The sequence below is a fragment of the Oryctolagus cuniculus genome, chromosome 8 (assembly GCF_964237555.1).
Source record: "Oryctolagus cuniculus chromosome 8, mOryCun1.1, whole genome shotgun sequence".
NCBI lineage: Eukaryota > Metazoa > Chordata > Mammalia > Lagomorpha > Leporidae > Oryctolagus > Oryctolagus cuniculus.
Window position 1 is genome coordinate 32,878,966 of NC_091439.1, and position 15,164 is coordinate 32,894,129.

The 15,164-nt window shown below is 36.4% G+C and overlaps 2 pseudogenes; both read left to right on the forward strand.

The window, feature by feature from the left end:
* LOC100348503 (large ribosomal subunit protein uL4-like) overlaps nucleotides 1-13,186 on the forward strand; it is a 31,516-nt pseudogene extending 18,330 nt beyond the window's left edge.
* A 264-nt stretch (nucleotides 13,187-13,450) lies between these two features.
* LOC138843308 (large ribosomal subunit protein uL4 pseudogene) lies at nucleotides 13,451-14,061 on the forward strand (annotated as a pseudogene).
* The last annotated feature ends 1,103 nt before the right edge of the window (nucleotides 14,062-15,164 follow it).

A 15,164-nucleotide genomic window follows, 5' to 3' on the forward strand; every position in this document is an offset into this window, starting at 1 on the left:
TAAATTTGGATGGTTAAAATATTGTTATGAATCAATGCTTTTTTATTTTTACTTACAAAGGCTAATCAACTTTATTATGGAGTTGTAGCAGAATTCCATGTGACAAGAATATATTTTTCCAAATTTACATATCCATTATTAAACTTTGAAACAATCTGAGAAGTTTATGATTTTTCCTTCCCACTGTAAATTATCCTTGCCACTAATAAAATGTGTATTAATAAAATATTTGGAAGACAAATTAAAATTGTGAAATATTGAATTAAATTAAACCTTCCCCAAAAACTCATACTGTAAAATTATATTTAAATATTTAATAGATACTTATAAATATATTCACAAATAAATAAATTTTAATAATATATGCATCTTATCATACAGATATTCTATGTGGTTTTTAAAGTTGTTTGACCCTTATAAGATTGTCAAACCTTTTTCCACATGCATAAATGAAATAATAGGAATATTTAATCTCTAAGGGTCCTTTTTATTCTAAAATTATATGTTCCTATTTAACTGTGTTTCATACCTTGAGTATAGAAATTAAACTGAAACTACAGCTGAAGTTACTTTGCTATTGATTTATTATTTAAGGACAATGTAAAGTGGAAATAAGGCAGTCAAAACAGTCTTTTTGTTACAGATTATAAGTTCTCTAGTTTAAGATCATTAGAAGTTTTATTTTTTTAAAGTCCTTTTCACTTTAACTTATAAATGGTTACAGATAAATTTTTACATTGCTTTACTCAGGCATGATATATTAAATCATTTCTCTACTCCAGATAGAATTTCAACTATTATAAACATTTATGTTTTAGGAAAATATGGTACCTATTGTCTAGCTCTGATTGAGAAAGAAATAATTTTCAAAAGATTGACCAAAATAAGTGAAAATTTATTGATCTTTGGTAAACCTGAATTATTTTATCTTTGAAAAGTCTTCAGCAGCTTATAAAATTTTAAGTCAATGTAACTGATAGCAATCAAATGTGACTTTTCTCTAAGTCATTTATTTTCTAAGAGCATTATAGTAACATAATGATTAGATTTTAACTATAGTTACAATTTATGTCTCTTTTGTAGTATATCTCATTATTACCATTATTGATACTCTTACTCTTATTGAACTGCATATACCTTTCCAATTTGATAGAACAATTGCAAATAACCTTTTTTTATAATGAAAGTTGAAAATGACCTAGTAACTTCTTTGTAATAGAGAATACTAATTGCCCTTATTATGCATTCTCCTTTATTCTCTTCAGTAATTGAATCCTAAGGACATATGACCAGAGGTAGAAAATTGCATCTTACAGCTTCCCATCCAGGGAGTCATTTCAATTCAGTGTAGTATGAATATCATGGGCATCAATTTCGGTTTCTCTCCATCATGACAAACATGATTTTTTTCTTAAACTTCTGCCCAAACTGTAGGGCAGATGTATTGCTGAGGTCCCTTCAACTTAGGATGAAACCTTATGATGGGGTTTTGAGAGAAAGAAGTTGAAAGTCACATGGGATCTAGAATGAACTCATGAAAAAGTCCATCAACATCATCTCTCTTGATTGTTGCAATGATACACAACATAATAATCATTCTTGAGTAAGAATTATTGACAATTATATCAAACATGGGCAGATATTTTGTTACTCCAAGGGAGACAGCAAAAATTGCTGGAATATCTAGTTTCCTGTCTGAGAAAGCTAGCAAAATGTTGTTTCTAAAGATGTAAATTCATGCCTCTTTTCCCTTAATTTGTTGTGATATTTTAAATTTATTTTATGTACTAAGACCACCAGAACTTTTAATGACTCAGTTAGTGAAGAGTATCTATTGTTTATAAACATGTATGTCCCCAAAGAGAGAAAGAAATGTCACACAACCAAATTCCAAGAACAATTATGCAAGATTATTCTAAAATCTGTGGCTGTCCACCCCTCTAATTTATAATACATTAGAAAAATTCATTTTGGTCATGCTAATTGCTTAAGCATGGTTTTCATTCAAGGTATCATTGATGATAAAGACATCCACGAAACAATACAATTATTTTGAAAAGTAAATGTAAGTTTAAAATTATGCTTGGTTTATTTTATGTTATTTTCTTTTCTATATCAAAAATGGGTAGATAGTTTTAAGGGACTTTACATATATCTTGTTTACCCAAAAGTTACAGACATCTGGGAAGAAATGTAAAGGTATTCTTTCAATTAATTGGGATATTAATCAACCTTAGAATAATACGTAACTTTTCCAAAGAGTGTGTGGCCAAAGATGCAGTTTTAAAACAGTTTACTTTATTTCATTTAGATTTATTTACTTGAAATTCAGAGTAACAGAGACACAGGGAAACAAGAAAGAGAGAGAGAGAGAGAGAGAGAGAGAGAGAGAGAGAGAATGTTTTCCATCCATTGGTTCACTCACTTCCCAAGTAGCTGAAAGGGCCAGGTATGAGCCAGGCCAAAGCCAGGAGCCAGGAGTTTCACCTAGATCTCTCACATGGGTAGCAGCAGAACAAGCACTTGGGTCATCCTCTCCCAGACTCTTAGCAGGAAGCTGTATATGAAGTAGAGCAGCTGGGACATGAGCTATTGTCCATGTGGGATGCTGGTATTGCAGACAGCACCCTTACTGTCTAAACCACAATTCTGGCCCCAGATGCAGTTTTTTTTTTAACTTTTATTTAATGAATATAAATTTCCAAAGTACAGCTTATGGATTACAATGAATCCCTCCCCATAACTTCCCTCCCACCCGCAACCCTCCCCTTTCACGCTCCCTCTCCCCTTCCATTCACATCAAGATTTATTTTCAATTCTCTTTATATACAGAAGATCAGTTTAGCATTTTTTTTGACAGGCAGAGTGGATAGTGAAAGAGAGAGACAGAGAGAAAGGTCTTCCTTTGCTGTTGGTTCACCCTCCAATGGCCGCCACAGCCGGTGCGCTGCAGCTGGCGCACAGCGCTGATCCGAAGGCAGGAGCCAGGTGCTTCTCCTGGTCTCCCATGGGGTGCAGGGCCCAAGGACTTGGGCCATCCTCCACTGCACTCCCTGGCCACAGCAGAGAGCTGGCCTGGAAGAGGGGCAACCGGGACAGAATCCGGCACCATGACCGGTACTAGAACCCGGTGTGCTGGCGCCTCTAGGTGGAGGATTAGCCTATTGAGCCACAGTGCTGGCCCTTAGCATATATTAAGTAAAGATTTCAACAGTTTGCACCCACATAGAAACACAAAGTGAAAAATACTGTTTGAATACTAGTTATTGCATTACATCACAATGTACAGCACATTAAGGACAGAGATCCTACATGAGGAGTAAGTGGACAGTGACTCATGTTGTTGACTTAACAATTGACACTCTTGTTTATGGCATCAGTAATCACCCTAGGCTCTTGTCATGAGTTGCCAAGGCTGTGGAAGCCTTTTGAGTTCACCGACTATGATCATATTTAGACAAGGTTGTAGTCAGAGTGGAAGTTCTCTCCTCCCTTTGAAAGTTACCTCCTTCTTTGATGGCCTGTTCTTTCCTTTGGGATCTCACTCATGGAGATATTTCATTTATTTATTTATTTTTTTTTTCTTGCCAGAGTGTCTTGGCTTTCCATGCCTGAAATACTGTCATGGGCTTTTCAGCCAGATCCACATGCCTTAAGGGCTGATTCTGAGGCCAGAGTGCTGTTTAGTACATCTGCCATTCTATGAGTCTGCTGTGTATCTTGCTTCCAATGTTGGATCGCTCTCTCCCTTTTTTATTCTATCAGCTAGTATTTGCAGACACTATTCTTGTTTATGTGATCCCTTTGGTTCTTAGTCCTATCATTATGATCAATTGTGAACAGAAATCGATCACTGGGACTAGTGAGATGGCATTGGTACATGCCACCTTGTTGGGATTGAATTGGAATCCCCTGGTATGTTTCTAACTCTACCGTTTGAGGTAAAGTCAGCTTGAGCATGTCCCGAATTGCACATCTCTTCCCTCTCTTATTCCCACTCTTAGATTTAACAACAATCACTTTTCAGTTAAGTTTCAGCACTTAAGAAGAATTGTGTATTGATTACAGCATTCAACCAAAAGTATTAAGTAGAACAAACCAAAAAAAAAAAAAAAAAAAAAAAAAAAAAAACTACTAAGAGGGATAACTATTAAGTTGTTCATCAACAGTCAGGGCAAAGGCTGATCAAGTCACCATTTCTCATAGTGTTCATTTCACTTTAATAGGTTTCCTTTTTGGTGTTCAGTTAGTTGTCACCTATCAGGGATAACATATGATAGTTATAGTCCCTTTGGGACTAACTTATTTCACTCAGCATAATGTTTTCCAAATTCCTAACAGGGATCACTTTTCAGTTAAAATTGAAACACTTAAGAATAATTGTGTGTTAATTACAGAGTTCAACCAATAGTACTAGAACAAAAAAAAATACTAAAATGGATAAAGTATTACATTGTACATCAACAGTCAGGACAAGAGCTGATCAGGTCACTGTTTCTCATAGTGTCCATTTCACTTCAACAAGTTTCCCTTTTGGTGCTGAGTTAGTTGTCGACGATAAGGGAGAACATACGATATTTTTCCCTTTGGGACTGGCTTAATTCACTCAGCATAATGTTTTCCAGATTCCTCTATCTTGTTACAAATGACTGGGTTTCATTGTTTTTGACTACTGTATAGTATTCTATAGAGTACATGTCCCGTAATTTCTTTATTCAGTCTACTGTTGATGGGCCTTTGGGTTGGTTCCAGGTCTTGGCTATTGTGAATTGAGCTGCAATAAACATTAATGTGCAGACAGCATGTTTGTTTGCCAATTTCATTTCCTTTGGGTAAATTCGAAGGAGTGGGATGGCTGGGTTGAATGGTAGGGTTATATCCAGGTTTCTGAGGAATCTCCAGACTGACTTCCATAGTGGCTTAACCAATTTGCATTCCCACCAACAGTGGGTTAGTGTCCCTTTTTCCCCACATCCTCTCCAGCATCTATTGTTGGTAGATTTCTGAATGTGAGCCATTCTAACGGGGGTGAGGTGAAAGCTCATTGTGGTTTTGATTTACACTTCCCTGATTGCTAGTGATCTTGAACCACAATTCTGGCCCCAGATGCAGTTTTAAGATAATATCTCTAACAAATATGTAGGATCTGAGTTCATGAGTTATCTTACCTCAGTTTCATAGATTCCGGCTCCTTGTTCTGAGATGAAGGATCTTTATTACTTTAATCATAGTACATAATTTTATGAGCTTCATGTTTGTATGAGTCCAATAGAGATGACACCAAGAATCACTAATAGGTGCTATCCACACAGTTTTAGTTACAGCTGGAAAATTCTAAATAAACATGAGCAACTCAAATCTTTAAATAATGGGTACTAAGCAAATCAGTTTCATGTTCTCTATGGAGGAAGACAGCAATTTAATGATACTGGAACATAAGTAAATCTGTTATTGGATCGGTAAATAAATACTAATTCAATCTTTCAAGGCTGTCCACTACACAATAGAAAAACAATACAGAACAAGAGTGAGGCTAATACCTCACTACTTGCAAGATGTACACAAATATGAAAGATCAACTGAGGATTATTGTTCAACAAATATATTTTTAGGTTCTCAGTTTGCTCTTTCAAAATTAGAGGAATGAGCAAGCACTTTAACCCACCTTCATGCCATTCCTTCTTCTTAGGATACTTTTTCATAATCATCGCTGCCTGCATTACAAAATAAAACACCGTTATCACCTATACAAAGTGTATTGTGGTCTTAAAATCCCTATGAACTAAAGCAAGACTCTCACAGGAGACACATATTTATAAGTTGTTAACAAAATTTTACTGGGGACAGTAAATCATGTGCTCAATTCTCCTTTTTCCTGTCACTATCAACCTATTTTTTATGTTTGCTAATTAATTTCTATTCCAATTTGATAAATTAATACATTTTAATGTATACATTTTATAACATTTAATCTATAAAATAAATTTGATAGCCACATTTATTTATTTTTTTTATTTTTAACTTTTATTTAATGAATATAAATTTCCAAAGTACAGCTTATGGATTACAACGGCTTCCCCCCCATAACGTCCCTCCCACCCACAACCCTCCCCTTTCCCATTTCCTCTCCCCTTCCATTCACATCATTCGATTCTCTTTATATACAGAAGATCAGTTTAGCATACATTAAGTAAAGATTTCAACAGTTTGCTCCCACACAGAAACATAAAGTGAAAAATACTGTTCGAGTACTAGTTATAGCATTAAATCACAATGTACAGCACACTAAGGACAGAGATCCTACATGAGGAGTAAGTGCACAGTGACTCCTGTTGTTGGCTTAACAAATTGACACTCTTGTTTATGGCATAGCCAAATTTAATAAAAACATACAGCATTTATACATATAGATTACTTAATCTTCATAAGAACATTGAAAGATGCTTGCTACTATTCAGCACATTTAAGATGAGGAAGCTGAAGGACAGAAACTCAGTGATTTCCTTAAGACTTCGGAGCTAGTACGTGGAAGAGAAGGGAAGTCAATTAGCTATCCTCCTCTTCCTGAAATGTAAGCTTCTGAGTATGTCACTTACCAGTGTATGTGAATAAGAATATGCATGCCATCTAATTATATTATTCAGAGTATATTGGAAGCACTAAAATGATTTAGTATTTTATATCAAAATGAAAGGATAAAAGGATAAAGGGATATACACAGGCATATCCTAAAGAAAACCTTTCCAATAATTGTTTTTCTACTCTCCTTTTTGTTCAAAGCTTATATATGTGTTAATACAATAATGTCACCAAGATTTATATAAGAAATGCTCGTATACTTTTCACGACAGTAGGAATGAAATCACAGTGCACATAAAGTAAGAGGAATTCTTCTTCATTCATTCTGTTTTTCTTTTTCTTTTTGTATTCTATATTACCTACCATGTATCAGAGAAAAAATATGATATTGTTCTTTTGGGGGCTGGCTTATTTCACTAAGGATAATGGTTTCCAGATGCATCCATTTTGTTACAAAAGATATCTCATTTTATTTTATGGTGTAATAGTATGAAATTGTGTATACATATCACATTTTTTTAGCCAGTCATCAGTTGATGGACATATAGGTTTATCTATATCTTAAGTAATGTGAATTGAGTTGCCATAAACATGAGAGTACAAATGTCCTTTGTATATGCTGATTTTGCATCCTTTGGGTAAATTCCCAAGAGTGTGGTGGCTGGGTCATATGGTAGATATATTTTCAGATTTCTCAGAAATCTCCAAACTTTCTTCCATAATGGTTGCATTAGCTTACCTTCCCACCAAAAGTATTAGGACCTTTCCTTCTACATTCGCACCAGCATTTATTAATATTTTTAATCATTCGTGATCTTTCTTTTCATTGTTGAACATTATGGTTAGTGGTACACTATGCCTGTGACTATAAATTATATTGAAAGTATGTCACTGCAAAAATTAAAGGAAAGATAAAGAAATGAAAGAGAGGGATTGAGAGAGGAAGGGAGGTGTGATTATCTTCTTAGAATTGTTATCTATGAAATACATGAAATTTGTCCTCTGTGTATTAATATTTTTTAAAAAAAGATGAAAAGAGAATTTCTTCCAGGAGAATTAGATCTTAAATAATTTCTGTCACTCCCAAGGTACCATACTTCACAGATGATAGAGGAGTAATTACTGCTGTCATCTTGTTCTTATTCCACTATTGTAAATTGTACATCTGGCAAATAATAAGTTTTCTGAGTTTAGATTTCACTGAAAAATGAGGAACTTATCTGCATATGATTATGAAGGCTATGCATGACCAGATATAGTGCATTATGTGTTGGATGCAAGACCTTGGGAAAATTATGCTATTTTCTTTTTGAAAAGAGAACTAGAAGTGTTCTATAATGGGATGTATGTTAAAACATCTAGTCAGCAACAGATGACTGACTTTGATAGCTATTGTTGAGATTTTGGCCACATTATTTTTCTTTTTTGGAAAATTTGGAAATGCTATGTCTGTAGCATTAAGTACAGGTAAGTTGGGACCATTACCTAGTAAATAAAACATAAGTGAAAATTTTGTTTGTCAATTTTAGGCTGGACTGTAAGCGTCCTATACAATCCTCTTGCATTTGTCTCTTCTGTTATTCATTAATATGGAAGATCTAACTGAATCTCTAAGGAATTCCAGAATGTACAGTCCTCCATCGGACTTCAGTGTGAATGAAAAGTAAAAAAAAAAAAAAGTGTTGTCATTGAAACATGCAATTTGTTTAAGTGAGGAACGAATATTAATTGCCCTAATATAGTAAGACTCTAGTGATGATTCTGCAGTAACTACTTTTGAAATGTAAGAGACAATGCATATATACAATGCATATATAAAATGATAAAATTTGAGTTTGCTTAAATTTCATTTTGCTGGTGGACTCATATGTTGGGAAATACCTTTATATACTGTTCAACTACTCGTAGTCTTTGGTTTTCCTGGATCATAAAAATATAAGTAGAATTGAAGTGACTATTTCTTTCTGTAAATAGAGTCACCGTTTTCCTTATGGCATTCTCCTTTTCTTTGACTGAATCAATGTTCAATGTTCTGACTATCTCGTGGATCTTGGTATAAGGAAGACAAATGGCCTATCAGTAGAACTTTTACAACATGATGGATTTGTGAAGTGTCAAAGATCCAAATGAGTTTAGTTTTCCATTAATATCTAAAAGTTGTGTGTTATCCTCCTGCTTATTTTTGTGATATAATCGAACTGCTATAAAGAAATAGTAATTGCTTGGATATGTTGTGTGTTTTTTATTGAGTCATGATAGACAAGTCCAAAACAATATCGTGAGGGTTGAGAGCCAGTGGTAGAAGAACTCATGCAAATGGTCTGCTTGGAGTTCTGTTGATGCTGCTACAGCAACATCAGAATCTAACCTCATTTTTTCCATAAACGCAGCCTTTTTATACACAGTGATATATCTCTGATAATGATTCTGATATGACAGAAATATGTGGAAGGGTCACCATGAAGGCCATAAATAGATTGCTTAAGTATGCATAACTTTCACTTGCCTGTCAAGTATTAACCTGGGAAAATAGGCTTTTATATTTGTTGCTGATTTCAACAAATTAAACACAATGGACGTTTTTCTATATAGATATGAATGAATATGTATGGCAAGAAATTACCCATCAGAAAAGTTCCTGGGAGACAGCTGTTTGATGACTCAACTGTTCACATTCCTGCCACCCTGTGAGAGACCTGGATTGAGTTCTAGGCTCTTGGCTTTAGCCCGTCCCAGTCCTTGCTGCTGCAAGTGTCTGGCAGATGAAACAGTAGGTAGAAGAACTTCTCTCCTTCTTTATTGTGCTCTCATTCTCACTATCTCTCTCTCCTCTTTCCCTTATTCTGCCTTTCACATTCTGCCTTTCAAATAATGAGTATCCTATTCACTTATTACTCAGAACTAAGTATATTTTATGAAGCCTAACTGCTATTTCGGTCATTGCATAAAGGTCTCTTCATTATTTTTTCATAATCTTTCCCCTAAATATTTGCACATATAACTGTAACCCCTTATCACATTTTGGAAACAAAAAATAATGACAAAGTAAGATGTTCCCATGCTGCTTTAATGTCAATGTACAACTTGTATTATGTGTCCTTGTAATTATTTGTCATCTGTGGCCTAAAAATTTTTAATGCAATAATTGATACTTCAAATTGGTGTAGTCATCTATGGAGTATAAAACATATGAAACTCCACAAATCAAGTGTCATGTATCATTAATAAACTCAATCGTTTTCATCTAGAAATGTTAGATTCATTATATATGTCTACCTGTGTGTTGATAAGGAAAAATATTTTTATTTTCTAAAGGACAACACAACTTATTAAATGAATATATGATGTTTCCTTTGATACCTTCTTAGGTACACTTATGTGATTCTACCCCAAATCACTACAAATTTTCTCCTATCCAACTATCATGCCTAAATGAATTACCAGAAAACATGAATAATGTGCTACACTAGAGCTTTGTCACATCAGCTGAAAATATGAGACATAATTAAAAATAAACAGACTCTATCTTTAAATTCTACAAAGCCACAAGCATTTAAATTATAACTTTGCTACAGAGCAGTAACCTATTTGCCTATTAATTATATCCCATAAAAGCAATATACCTTCACTAATTAATTATACTTGAAGTTACAACTATGACTTAATTAAATGAGCCATTTCTAATAATGAAACCTTAAAATAATTGGAATCTTCTGTCTAGAGGTACTAACAATTATTGTCATTAGGAAAGAAATCACACATATTCACTCTAAGCAAAATTCACTCTAAGCAAAAATGATTCATGAATGACCTTGAACTTGAGATTTCTGAGGGCAGTGGTTTTCAAACCTCTTCGCAAAGGGATGGGTACCAATTATTTTAGATTGTGTGAGCCATATAATCTCTGTTATAGCTACTAAAATCTGGTGGGTAGATCATACAAAATATGTAAGAAAAATGTTAGAACTGTATTCCAAAAACTTTATCTACCAAAAATCCTGGTCCTGATTTGTTGTATCGTCTGTAACATGGGATCAAATTATTGTACTCAGTTTTATTACATTTGTATATTACTGGTGCTGTCATCAAGTTCCTGTCTTTCTCATCCTGGCACCTTATTGATTAAGTTTTACAATGTTATGATAAATTATCTGTATTTAGCACACTTATCCCTTTCTTCTAATTTCCTTCTTTGAGCAATTGAAGTTTAATTTATGATAGAGATTTAGTCACTAAAGAAATGCATGGAAGTTTGTTGTGTATATATACAACATCAAAACTACATAATATGACCCAACAGAAGATAAAGAAGGGATTTAGTACAAAAGTAATAGGATGTAAGGGTTGCTTCCTTAATGTGCCAGTTTTAGTTTTTTTAGAACAGAAATTGTGAAAGTACATAACCCATTTTCATCTTCATGTTTGATATATTGATGGCTTTTTACTAAGCATCATATGCCTACTTTCTTTCAATGCCTTCTAATTATAGTATTCAACTTAAATCATTGAGAATTTCCTATATTGCCCTATCCATTTAAACTCATCTCAGTCCTTTCATATTCACTCACTGTCAATATTTCTTGGCAGAAAGATAATTAGGATCGATCCAGGAAGCATTGTGAAATAATTGTGTAATCCCATAATTTCTATTCAACACCCAATCCAAACTTTCTTCCTTACATGTTTATTATCATCAAAGCTCTCTCCTACATCATTTTAATTTGTATCTCTTTTATTTCTACTGTCATATGAATATGTTCTCATATACCACATTAAATAGACTTAAAATTCCCCTCATCTTACAAACCCCACAAATACAGAACACCAGTTTTCTTCTTCAGAGAAAACTTTCTTAAAATTGCTCAGAAAAGTGTTATGCTTAGTCGAATCAGAAAGAGGACAAGTATGGTAGGGTGAATGATGGCCCCGAAAGATATCTAGTCCCTAGTTCCTACAACCTGTAAATCTTACTTACATAGCAAAGAGAACCACAGATTTTATTAAGTTAAGAGGCTTGAGAGGCAAGATTACCATGGATTAACTTGGTGGGCTCTGAAGGTAATCTTAAGTGTATTTATGAGAGTGAAGTAAAGGAGATTTGAGACTAAATGCAAAAGATTATATAATAATGGAAGCAGAGAGAAATATGGAAATGGTATACTATTAGCTTTGAAGATGAAAAATGGTAACCCAAAAAAGTAGTTTCCGAAGCCATATTTCTAGAATATTTCTTCTCTGGAATCTTTGGAGCAAGGGTGTGCTTGTTCATACCTTAAGTGAGATTGATTATGAATTTGTGACCTCCAAATGGGTGAGAGAATGAATTTGTGTTACTTTAAGCTACCCAGTTTGTGGCAATGCCTTACCGCAGCCTTAGGGAATCAGCACAGCCTCTTTTCTTGTTCTCAGATTTAGAGGAAAATGTTTTAACATTCCCATAACGTCATAAAATGTATATCATGGAATTTCACAAGATATCACCCATCACATTAAGAAATGCTTTTTATTTATTTATTTATTTTTATTTATTTATTTATTTTGACAGGCAGAGTGGACAGTGAGAGAGAGAGACAGAGAGAAAGGTCTTCCTTTTGCCATTGGTTCACCCTCCAATGGCTGCCACGGCCGGCGCACTGCGGCCGGCGCATCACATTGACCCAATGGCAGGAGCCAGGTACTTATCCTGGTCTCCCATGGGGTGCAGGGCCCAAGTACTTGGGCCATCCTCCACTGCACTCCCTGGCCACAGCAGAGAGCTGGCCTGGAAGAGGGGCAACCGGGACAGAATCCGGCACCCCGACCGGGACTAGAACCTGGTGTGCCGGCGCCACAAGGCGGAGGATTAGCCTAGTGAGCCGCAGCGCCAGCCCAAGAAATGCTTTTTAAATCCTAGTTAGGCGCCAGGTTGAGAGTAGCCTGGCTCTCATCTCCCGCACCATGGTGTGTACTCATCCAATATACTGGTGTCTCAGAAGAGTCATCATCTGGCAAAAGTCGTTTTTCCTGCAGTTTTAAAGGCTCCCATTCAACCAGATATTGTTCATCCACACCAACCTGTGCAAAAACGACAGGCAGTCCTATACTGTCAGAATTAGCAGGCCACCAGACCAATGCAGAGTGCTGGGATTGCAGGCCGAGCTGTAACTCAAATTTCCACAGTGCGAGGTGTTGGGACTCATCGATCTAGCCAGGTTGCTTTTGGGAATATGTGCCGAAGAGGTCTCATGTTTGCACCAAAACAAACCTGGTGCCCTTGACACATAGAGAGAACATATCCCCAAAGCCATACACCATCCGCTCTGCCCTGGCTGTGGGAACATTGCCAATGCTGGTCATATCTATAGGTCATCGTATTGGTGGTTGAAGATAAAGTTGAAGGCTATAAGAAGACCAAGGAGGCTGTTTTGTCTCTTAAGAAACTTAAGGCCTGGAACGATATTGCACAGTTTAAGCCTCTCAGCAAATGAGGGCTGGCAAGCGCAAAATGAGAAACCATGGTAGGATCCTGTGCAGGGGACCCTGCATCATGTAGAATGAGGTCAATGGACCGGTGCCACGGCTCACTAGGCTAATCCTCCGCCTGTGGCGCTGGCACCCTGGGCTCTAGTCCCGGTCGGGGCACCGGATTCTGTCCCTGGTTGCTCCTCTTCCAGTTTAGATCTCTACTGTGGCCCGGGAGTGCAGTGGAGGATGGCCCAAGTGCTTGGGCTCTGCACCCGCATGGGAGACCAGGAGAAGCACCTGGCTCCTGGCTTCGGATCAGAAGACCTTTCTCTCTGTCTCCCTCTCTCACTGTCCACTCTGCCTGTCAAAATAAATAAATAATTAAATAAATAAAATAGAATAAAATGAAAAAAATCTAATGAAGCCAATGGCATCATCAAGAAACATAAAGAAACATCCGTGGAATCATTCTGTGAAATGCACAAACTACATCTTAAAGCTTGTTCCTGATGGACATGCAGGCAATTTCTGCATTTGGACTGGAGGTGCTTTCCGGAACTTAGGTGAATTGTCCGGCGCTTTTCATAAATGTGCTCTCTCAAGAGCAACTACAACCTTCCCATAAACAAGATGTTCAATACAGATCTTAGTAGAATCTTGAAAAACCCAGAGATCTAAAGATCCCTCTGAGCACCATGCAAGAAGATTCACTGCAGAGTCCTGAAAAAGAACCCGCTGAAGAATTTGAGAATCTCATGGACATGGAATCCGTAGGCAGAGACCATGCAGGGGAATGACACTCTTCGCCAGGCTGGAAATCACAAACTCTGAGTGGAGAGGGTGGCAGCAGCACCAACAGCAAAATCAGACCAGCAGGAGGCTGCAGACAGAAAGCCTATGATGGTGAAGTAGAGAAAGCAGCCTAGGGCTGTTGGTGTCAAGATGCAAAAGAAACCTGTGCTAGGGTTAAAGGCTGCCACTACCAAGAAGCCAGCCAAGAAGAAATCTGCCCCTAAAGAGAACAAGCCTATTGCATAAACTCAGATTTGTTTATTCCAGAAAAGTCAAATCATTTTGGACAAAATAAGGATAGAGTTCCGATCAAAGAGACGAGAAAAAAATCCTAGCTTCAGAAGAATATGTGATTATGTCATGAAAAATAAATGATTTTTATGAAAATTATCTTCTGTCTCTCTATCTGTAAAGAACAGATCTTGGGGCTTACTCTTTGTTACAACAGGTTAAGCTACAACCTGTGATGCTAGCATCTTACTTGACCACTGGTTCCAGTTCAGGCTACTCCACTTCCACCTCCCTTCTAAAGCTCCTGGGAAAACAGAGGAAGATGATTCATGTGTTGGATTCCTGCCACACATGGGAGACTCTGATGGACATTCAGGCTCCTGGCTTCTTCCTGACTAAGTAAGCACTGGCTCTTGAAGCAATTTGAGGAGTGAACCAGTGGATGGAAAATCTTTATCTCCCTCTGTCCATCTCTCTGTCACTCAGCCTTTCAAATAAATATATCTTTTAAAAATACACTGATCATTTAGATCGGCAAATGTTGAAACCATATGATTTTCCCATTTAATATAAAAAGGTGGTGAGTACTACACATTTTAATTGGATCTCAGTGATAGATTAGATACATCATTATCCTTCACTGTGATATACTTTCATTCCATAACTATTGATGATCAGCTTTGATAGGCAGTAAGTCAAGTAACAGCTTTTAAAGTGTACCTAGAATGTGTCCCCCACTTGAAAGCTAAACCCCCCCATCTTCTGTAACTGACAGTGTTTCAACAGAACCCTGTTTCTTCTATAAACCACCAGCTGCTGCCAAGGTCAGCTTTTCAACCTCCCATTTGCTGGTTTCTTTTTGGCTTCTTGAAGTCTTGCCTTGTATATGCATGTCTTTAATTTAAAGAGCATTTGTTTTCTATGTGATTATTTCTATTTATTTGAAAGGGAGAGATACAGTAATAGAGACAGAAACAGAGAGAGGGTTAGATTCCTTATATGCTGATTTTCTCCCCAAATATCTTTAACACCGAGATTGGGTCAGACTGAAGCCAGGAACTCCATCTGGGTCTTCCATGTGGGTGGCAGGGACTCAAATATCTGAGCCACCACTACTG